Source organism: Montipora foliosa, chromosome 6 (assembly GCF_036669935.1).
Source record: "Montipora foliosa isolate CH-2021 chromosome 6, ASM3666993v2, whole genome shotgun sequence".
In the NCBI taxonomy this organism is placed as follows: domain Eukaryota; kingdom Metazoa; phylum Cnidaria; class Anthozoa; order Scleractinia; family Acroporidae; genus Montipora; species Montipora foliosa.
In genome coordinates, this window is record NC_090874.1 from 61,443,856 (window position 1) to 61,453,855 (window position 10,000).

The 10,000-nt window shown below is 38.6% G+C and overlaps 1 protein-coding gene across 1 annotated transcript in view; it reads left to right on the top strand.

Annotated features, from left to right (window-relative positions):
• LOC138008048 (glycine receptor subunit alpha-2-like) overlaps window positions 1-10,000 on the top strand; it is a 42,793-nt gene that overhangs the window by 908 nt on the left and 31,885 nt on the right. The gene's annotated exons all lie outside the window — the stretch shown is intronic.

Genomic DNA, 10,000 nt, shown 5'->3' on the forward strand with positions numbered 1-10,000 from the left:
TTTGTCTTTTTTGTCTAAAAGTATAATTAATGAAAAGGAGAAAATAAAAGCATGCGCTTGAGAACTGACCAGTTCACAGGGAACAATATTACACTTTGACGGGTCCAAAAGCCTGAATCAGTGACAGAAGGAGAGAGGGAAGAGAACGAGGAGAGGGGGTGGTTGTCAATGATACAGTTACTGTAACAGGTATAATAATTTATTACACATAACATGAGAATTTTATTCCATAAAGCTCATTTGTACAAATCTATACGCTTTATTTTCACATGTGAAAAAGGCCTATACAGCCAATCAGAATGGCGTACAGCTATTTCACATGTGGAAGTGTAACCAATCAACGATAGCGTAAAGGCGTTTCCATGCCAATCACTCGTGCATCTCGTGCAAATCGTAGCTTGTTATTGAATTAAATTAAATTTGCATTTGGTTCTATTGTTAGTGAGTTTTTGTTTCTAATTCGCGTTCAGAAAACTATTTTAATAAAAATTCTCATGTTATGTGTAATAAACAGTTTACGACATAGAAAGTGCTTTGTACGGGGTTTTATTCACTCGTTGTTTGTGTCAAAAACCCTCACTCGCTCGTTCCTCGCTCGTTCGGGTTTTTGACACAAACAACTCGTGCATAAAACCCCGTACGCCGCACTTTCTATGACGTAAACAATATATATACATAACAAAATTATTCTATCTGATTGGCTGAGAGCAGTGAATTTTTTTAACACAGTGCTAAGAAGAGTTATTTACGTGGAATGCCGAAGGCATAACGTCTTAAATCCGGGCTGGTCACAATTTTTTTTTTTTTTGTTGGTAGTCACAAATGTGCATACCCCACGGATATTGAATTAGGCTCCGATCGGGTGAATTTACCTTTATAACCTTTAGAATATCCAAACTTTCCTGACCCATTTAGAAACCAAATACTTTCCCTACGCTTCGCGATTATGTGCGCGCGCTAGACCACTCGGCCACCGCGACACAGTTCTAATAAAGGGAGGAAAGCGATTATTTACTGTGGAATCTTTCCGCCGGCCATGATTGACACAGTATTAAAATATTCGATAAAGTGGACAGATGTTTTTTTCTTTGAGAAAGACAAGCTTTAAAGGTAAGAAGAATTTTCTACGTTAAATGTACATCTTGCTTCGTACTTATACTTGTGTGTTCCGCTGTGAACATTACGGTATTTTGCACAGAACGAATACTTCATTAGAAGTATTTTGCATAGCACGAATACTCTAATATTTCTTGGGAACCGGTTTGTTCAGCCGTTTTGACGTAGAAAGAAAATAAGAAAATAGCTTTCAACGGCCAAACAAAAAAAAATGAAATCAAGTTTTAAAAAAACGAATTACTGATGTCCGTAACGGGACTTCGCAGCGGTCCCCCATCCAAGTACTAACCTCATTCGGAGGAGCTTAACTTCAGCTGACACCTGGGCTAACATCAACGATTGAGATCTTTGTGTTAAATTCGCACATGTATCTTGTCGAACTTTATTAAAACTTGAAAGAAAAAAAGTAAACTAACAAAAACCCGGTGTCTTGCCGTCATTTTGTCACAGATGCATCCTTTGTTTCGTGAGTTGTCAGTATTAAACACGCCAGGTAACTTGATCACAGGCGGCCGCTAAAATCGATGTCATTTTCGATTTTGTGATTTTACTTGTACGACCAGAAGTTGAACTCAGATTGAACGTACAAAAATCTCCCGAAATGTTTTTCGCTGATGGTAACTTGTATTATATTCGTGGCACAAAATTTATGATGCCTTCATCTCGCAAACTGTCTTATTCTCGATCGACACTTCCTAAAAGTTCCTTCTGCTCTCCTTAAAAACTACATATCATTGTTTATTTACTTTTGCGTCGATATTTGTTTTGCATACAGGGAAAGCAGGCTAACAAAATCTGTACCTTGCTTCGTTCGCAATTTTGGGCATTAAAGTAGAATTTTTGGTCGTATGTTCCTGACAGAAAGTTGCATCTTTTGACGTCTCCCATCCAGTTACTAACCCCGCCGGAAAGGCTTGAATTCAATGCAAATTGGTTTTGGAGAGCTGTCAGAAGCTCAGAGTACACGCTTAAGCTTGTGGTGAAAAAGAAGTTGTAAATGATCAACTTGTCAGCCTTGAAGCTAAATGTTTCTCGATTTGCTTTAATTTTCTTCAATCGTTCTGCGTTAAGTACCTTACTGAACCACATGTCTTCTCAGGGGGTATCTACCAAAGATATCTACCATGACACTGTAATGATTTACGATACCAAAACAATATCGTGTACCACAATTGTTAGTTATGTGTCGATCAGACCTATGATGAGACCGAATCTTCATCATCCTCCCTGGTAAACCACGGGCATTACCCTACCCTCTGTGCCAGAACAGTGTCGGTTGTTTTTCTTAAACAACCGAAACTGTTCTGTGCTTGCCCCTTAAGGGCCCACTGACGTATTTTTTGGGGTGCGTTGCTAAGGATGTAATGTTTGAGTAATTTGCGAGAATTTGGCATTATTTTGGTCAGTTTCCAACTTTTGTAAGCCAATGACCCTAAATATGACGTCATCATACCACGCCCATAGTCACGTGGCCAATAAAAGAAAACTCTAAATTTGTCTCCGTGCTACGCAATTTGGGTATTTAATCAATGGTTTGATAATTTATATTCACTTTTGCATCCAGCCGAGCATGGTTTTCTTTTTATTTTGAAAAATGATCTTTGTAAAGACATAAACGATACTGAAATACCCATAACTTTTTCAAAAAAGATGATTTTAAAAAATCAATGCTTAGCTATATTCTGTATTTGGAGGTGAAACGTGCCATGTAAAAAAAAAATTGATTCAATTTAAAACCGCCAGAAATTTAGCTTTTTTCTCAAACCGGAAGTCAGTTCGTCTACGCATGCGCAGTTTATCTGAGAACCAGCACGAGGAAGGGCGAGGAAAAACCTTCGATGGAAACAACAGTTTGTGCGGTGACTTTTGCTTGTGAGTGGGTTTTCTTGTCAGCTCATGATATGATGACGTCGGTTACCGGAAGTAACATTTCACTTCCTTAGCAACGCGCGAAAAATCCGTCTGTGGGCCCTTAAGGCACTGACAAAAGTACCGTACGTTAGTACATGTGTACTTGACCGTAGCTATTGGCCGAGAAACTAATCTTAGCCAAAAGGCCGAAAAGCGATCAGGACACGGGAAAACCGTTAGGTAAAAAAATAGTGGAAATATGGGATTTTTGGCTGGAGGAAGGGGGGCTGAGGAGATACGGGATATTTTTTAAAGTAGGAGCGCATTGCGTACGTGTGGTAGTCCAGTAACTAGACACTGTTTTCTCGAGAAGCGATCACTAGGGTTTTTTGTTTTCGTGTTTGATAGTTTTTTGTTCAGCTCGAGTGTAGAATCATGACGAACTTTTGTAGTTTGTGAGAACTATTTACTACTTGTAGCTTTTGTTGAGTTTTGAATCGATAATAGAAAGAGTTTTGGCAATTTCAACCCAGACTGGACTACTGGATTTAAGCTTTTTCCTTGACGAGATTTCAAGTTATTGTGAAACGTTTGGTACCAAGTTACTCTAATACTGAAATCGAGATTATGGAATTGTAAAACTGAACTTTGGAATGGACTATAGAACGCGCAATTACGGAATTTTACATTTTTGAGCATTCTGAGAAATGGAGTTCACATGTTGTCTTCTTGTCTTCGCCACGGCAGATTTAAACAGTTTGCAAAAAACTAAACCAGGATTACGGAACCGGAATTCGAATACATGGCCCGGTTGTTCGAAAGCCGATTACCTTAATCCAGGATTAGAGTAAACTTTTGTTTCATGTTTTCAACTTCTGGGTGAAAGTTTCCTTTGCTTATTGACTTCTTCTAATGTAAAGTTTCACGGAATATCAGCCTTGAACAGCATTTGGGAGTAGAGAATAAAACTCGTTTGTTCATTTTTAACCTGAGATTAGCATTAATCGGCTTTTGAACAACTGGCCCAGAATGATAGCGGAGCTCCGCGCGCGCCGAAGGCGCGCGCGCGCGGAGCACCATAGTTAAGAAAATGTGGTAACCCAAACAAAGGAGACTAATGTCACGCATGCGCATTATCAATGGCAAATTCAATTTTATTTGCATTGTGATTGGTTGAAAACCTTCGAGACAGTCTTAGAACGCGGGACGAAAAGATGTCGACGCTGTCGCTAGTTGTAGTTTTTATCGCATTCACTTTCAATGCTATTCATGCGCTTGTGGTACAAATACTGAAAGAAGATGGACAAAAGATAGAAAGACCTCGGCAATTCCCTCTACATGGGAAAGTCCTTGACTTCGGATGAAACGAAAGATGCTTAGATCGCCTGTTTTAGAATGCTGCGGTGTGCTCAGGCTTGTCAAAGAATTGCGCGAAGTTGGAAACATTTTGCCTTATTTGCAACGGGTATGGTCATGATTGAATGTGCAAATCACAATAATGGATGTTGTCGAGTATTAAAGTAACTGGAACCGGCATTAAAATTTTCTGTTGTGGTTTTTTCACGAGGATACCCGCGCTTGAAGTGAATGCAAAACAAATTTGCCAGTTTGACGGGATTTGCTTGTGGTGCGTCACTGTTAAATGAGCTGGTAATCCGTTCAAAGGATTTCACAGCTTAAAATTTATCCATGAATGGAGTAAAGGTAGGTAACAGAAAAGTATGACAGAAGACTTTCGTTTGTTCTCTCTTTGAAGCGAAGACATTCTATCCGGACGAAAGAGTCACTTTGCAAAATGTCAATCGGTTTATAGCTTTTTCTGTTTAAACTGAACTCTTTCGTTAACAGTACAGGACTTTTGTCTCTGACGTTCGTCCACGAAAAGCCGTCAACAGGTGAAAGTTTGTGAGCCAAAGAAAAGGTTTGACAAGTGATATTTCCGGTAAAAGTGGCACAGCGAATACTGAACCCCGAAGTTTTCGACTCCTTCGGGTACCAAAGTGCTTTTCCTTGTCAAAGAAACAGTCCTTGTTTTTTCCACCATCAAGTCTTATTTTTTCTGGACCAAGGCATGGAAAGTCTCTGTATTGTTAATGTATGATTTTCACATCTTCTGAACATTTTTTCGTCTCCTCTCCTCTTGAAATGTGAAATAAAACCGTGTATGCTTGACGCGCAACTGAAATTTTCTTTCCCCAAATCAGACAATGGTGTCAGTGTTCACGTTACTTTCGGTCAAATCTCTGCAAATATGTCTTCGTCCAGCGATCGCCATTAGTATGGAAAGCACATATTTGTGATGAATCGAACTGCTTTGAAAGTTTTCCTTCAAAAGTGGCAGGGCGCACGAAAATGCTCTATGAAAGTAAACTAATTTCCAACGAAACTTGGCACTTTGAGATGCGATGATTCAACTCTGGGCCAAATTATCAAGATGCAATGACATTATTGAATGCAATATAATGCAAATAAGACTCTTGCTTTTATTACAATAAATATCAGCTATTCCCAGCTATTAAAAATTGCACTGAATTGCATAAAAAAAGTTCTGTTAATAATATTTACAAATAAAATACCACAACTCTGCACTGCACTTTTCGATTTGATAAATTTCTTAATTAAATTTGAGGGAAACCGTAATAATTGTGACTTTAAAGATATTTTCAAACTGTACATTAAAATTTACATGATAAGTAATAATTGTACATTATATTAATTTTATACATAATGATTTACATGATAAGTAATTACACATTAAGTTAAATTTGTAAATAATGTATATCTTAAAATGTTCATTCTCTTTTGTACATTTTCATCCTGATTTAGATAACTTTACATTATTCTCTGCAGCGAGATAGTAACTTACCAGAAAGTGAGCAATGATTATATTAAAATGAACATGAAATGCTCACATTAAAATTAATAACTAGCTAATATTGTGTCAGAGTTCTGTCACAGCATCTGCTTTGCCTTGAATTGCCCTTTTTAATTTAAACATTGCACAGAAGACAAGACCTGGTTTATGTATTTCCACACATACCCACATTTAATTTACAATTTTAATTGTGCATTTAAAGTGGGATGTAATTTACATCTACAAATGGTCAAATGAAATTGTTTCCTCCCCAAATAGAACTATTAAATTCACAAAAAGTCTGATGGCAGTGACCACATCATTCCTCACTATTGTATAGATTTTTATGGCCTTTGAGGTGTGAATGGGTTAATTATTGAATCATTTCAGGATTTTTTTTATCACATATGCCTTCAATCATGATCACTTTATATTTTGGTTTCATTAAATGACAATACATTGCATATTTAAATTAGTGTATCTTTGGACGAATACATAGATTATTCATGTACTAGCCCTGCACACAAAGATTCATCAAAATGCGAATTTTCTGGGAATTTTATCATTTTACAAGAAGTCCACATCTACATGTATGATCATGACTGTGGCAAAATTACTGTACAATGGATTAATGTCAAAGGAATGATCTCGAAAACACAAGTGTCATAGAAATGTTACTAACAGAGTAGCCACAAGCAATTTAAATCACTTAAATATGAGAGCTCAGTATGCATCGATGGTGGATTCATAAATAATAATTATTATCCACACATGCCTGTCTTGGAAATTACAGTGCGACGTGCCTTACTGTGGCCACCCAACAAACTTTCACATTTGACAATAGACCCATATCACTCAATGTCCAAACAAAAGATTTTGCCAGTCGAACATCTCATTCAATGTGAGGCTGGACGGGCAAAGACAATGCAAAGACAAAGCCTTTATTCCCCAAGGACTCCAAAATGGCCGCTGAGTGATAAAGGTGAATTACGTGTAAGTACGTCAACTCAAACAGCCCATTCAATGGTGTTCAACTACAACCATGAACTTTGCAAGGAGGGGTGACTGTCAATCAAATTCGCTCACCCTGATTGGCGTATAAGCTTTAAAAATTTTTGTTGGGTGGCCACAGTAAGGTGCGTCGCACTGTAAAATACACAAAGATGGACTGCATTTTTCAATGAATGATCACTGCTGAGTTACAGTACCTACTACTAACAAATTATTGTTATGCCTTAGTCAGCAGTAAATAATTTGTGCATGAGAAAGACAGGAAGCAACAAAAGACTGCAAGCAATTTTACTGACCCAACATGCATTGTGAAACCTCAAGTTAATACCAATGCAATGTAGACCTTAATGCTATTTATAAGCTCATCTTTGGATACTGTTAGGAGAAACTTTGAACAATATTTGTTAGAACATGGAGTAAAGTACACATTTATACAGAGAAAGAGAGTAGGGACATACAGAGGTCCTTTTATTTTTCAAGTCTTACCACCCAAACATGAGCATTGGGAGCACAAGAAAAGAGATTGACACTTCTTGTTCAAATACTCACTACACTAGGTTGGTTTTTGAGAAGAGGGGAAACTGGAGTACCCAGAGTAGAGAACCAACAAACACAACCCACATGTGAATCTGGGCCACATTGATAGGAGATGAGTGCTCTCACCAATGCACTATCCCTGATCAAGTCATCATGGAATATATGATTATCATTACCTGCCCAATCTATACTGATGGAAGAAAAATATTGACCTTAGCATAATTCAACAACAGTCATATCAAAAGGGGTGGGATCAGATGTCCAATCTCTCTTGGCCATATACTCAATATAGAGAGCCATTTGATGGACCTTTTGGGGACCTGCAGAAGCAATTATTCCACCTGTATTGCAATGGATGTGACTTTCCATGAGGAGACACTCGCCATCTCTGCCAACAAGCAAAAGCATTGTTTTATCAGGAGGCAAGATCAACACTGCAGCAAGCTTTGAATGTTGTGGTTTTGAAATAAGATTTTGTAGTATACCTGCAAATGAAGTAAAATCATTAAACTGATACTCATCCCCACATTTGACAACCCCTGAAAATCCAAGTTGTGGGTGATTGACTATTTCAGGAACACTATATGTGGCTTGTGGATTACCAATACCATTGTAGGAATGATTGCCATAAATCATCAGCTGTTTAAACATGCTAACAAATTCTAAGGGCAATCTGAGAGGAGAAGGTAGAATCCAGTTAGTTGATGGCATTAGAAAATTAACAGCCCCATACACAGAGATAATGGTACACGCATTACTACCACTTTGCCCAGGGGTAACAGTTGATTGTGAAAAAGAAAGGAGCCACTCAGTGACATCTGGGTTAACACGTGTTTCCCTGATAATAGGTGCCTGTGGAAGCAAAGGCAGAGATGGGTTACTGTTTGTTTGTGACTGTCTCTGCCTGCCACACCACTCACATACACAAGATAACCTACGACCTTCTCTAGAGCATATCTGAGAAGGGCAAACTGAGCACTTACCTAACGATCCCTGTGAAACTGGCCTCTGATGGCCTAGCCTTAGATGACCACAGGTACTGCAGTGGGGTGCCCTTCTCTGTGATGATGAAGTTGGTGGCATTATTGTTGATGGAACGGGGCCCCTGGCTGAAGGCAATGGTTGAACAGGTGGTGCTGCAACAGAAAGAGTCATAATCTGGATTGTCAAGTTCTGAACAACTTGCTCAACATTGCCATCAATTGAACTTGTAAGTGGCTCATCATCATTATCATCATCAGAGGTTCTTGACTCTACTGTGTCTTCACCCCCCTCATTTGCAAGACCATCAGTAGCGGTGGCATTTTGTCGTGTGTGGATGGTCTGGTTAGCAACTGCACCTAAGGATTTAATGGCATCTTCAATACCCTTAGAGCAAATTGGGCAAACAGTAACAACAGTTAAACAGCACAAATGAAACGAATGCCAACAACCTTCAAAGATCTTCCATGGAGAATTGCTGGAAATGGAGCAGCCGGAAAGATCACATCGTCTTTCTTGGTCAGGACATGGTTGGAATTGAAATCCCAAGGGAAGACAATCCTTCTTCATTGGTGTGTCTCCAAACAAAGCTGGGACATGCCACATATCCTTCCTTTGCCCTGGCATCCGTGGTAGGAGATGGGCTACCCCAGGATAATTTGCAATGGCAGTTAAAATTGTGACAATTGAAGATGCAACTCTGGAGAATAAATTAACAAGTTGACGGCGGCTAAAAGTATAATTCTTGTTGGGGGTAAAGGCAGCGCGGAAGTTAGCTTGCCTTTCCCCTGATGCAAAAAGGGAAAATAATTTTTGTTGGAGCTGGTCAACAGAATCTGAAGGATTTGTTGATTTTCTTGCAAGGCTGTGGACGAATTCAACAAAATACTCATCAATGACACCAAGAGAAGCTGTAAAGAAATTATAAATATCCTTGCATCCACTTGTTTGCCAAAAAAGAATGTTACTCAGCCAGAACAAGGGTGCCTTGTTATAGTTTTTTCTGTGAAAGCAGAAAAACATGATCCAAAGCCTGAAAACTGAAAGGTAATAATCATCAAATCGGTTCAACTTGAACAAAACATTGTAACTGCAAAGCGTCAAAGGAATATAGTTATCTAAGAGATTAATCAAAATACCATACTGGACATCTTTGACCTGACTAAAAACAGATTTAACAACAGTTCGTACTAAAGTCCAGCCACCGTATATCAACTCTAACAAAAACTGAATGCGCCAAGGCTTCGGCTTATCTGCAAGTTTCCTGCCTGGAAAAACAGATTCATAAACAAGACGCATGAATGGCATATATGCTAAAACAATATCTTCATCGGCATTAAGGTCTACGTGCAATGGACCCAATGTGGGAATAACTGAGGCAAGCGGATGATGATGGGAACCCTGGGATGCATTGCTTGCAGTTGTTGCTTCATTGGCTTTCTCATACACAATTTTCCTCGGAAAATATTGGCCAGGCCAGTCAGCTGGCATTAAAACAACAAACCTAGAGAGATACTCTTTCATGTTAGTTTTTAAAACAATATCAAAAGCATCCTCATAATTCGTCTTGCTCTTCAAAGGTAACTTAACAAAATCAATTAAATAAATATCCTTGAAAGACCGCAGAGAACGAACATCTTGGTAGTCATG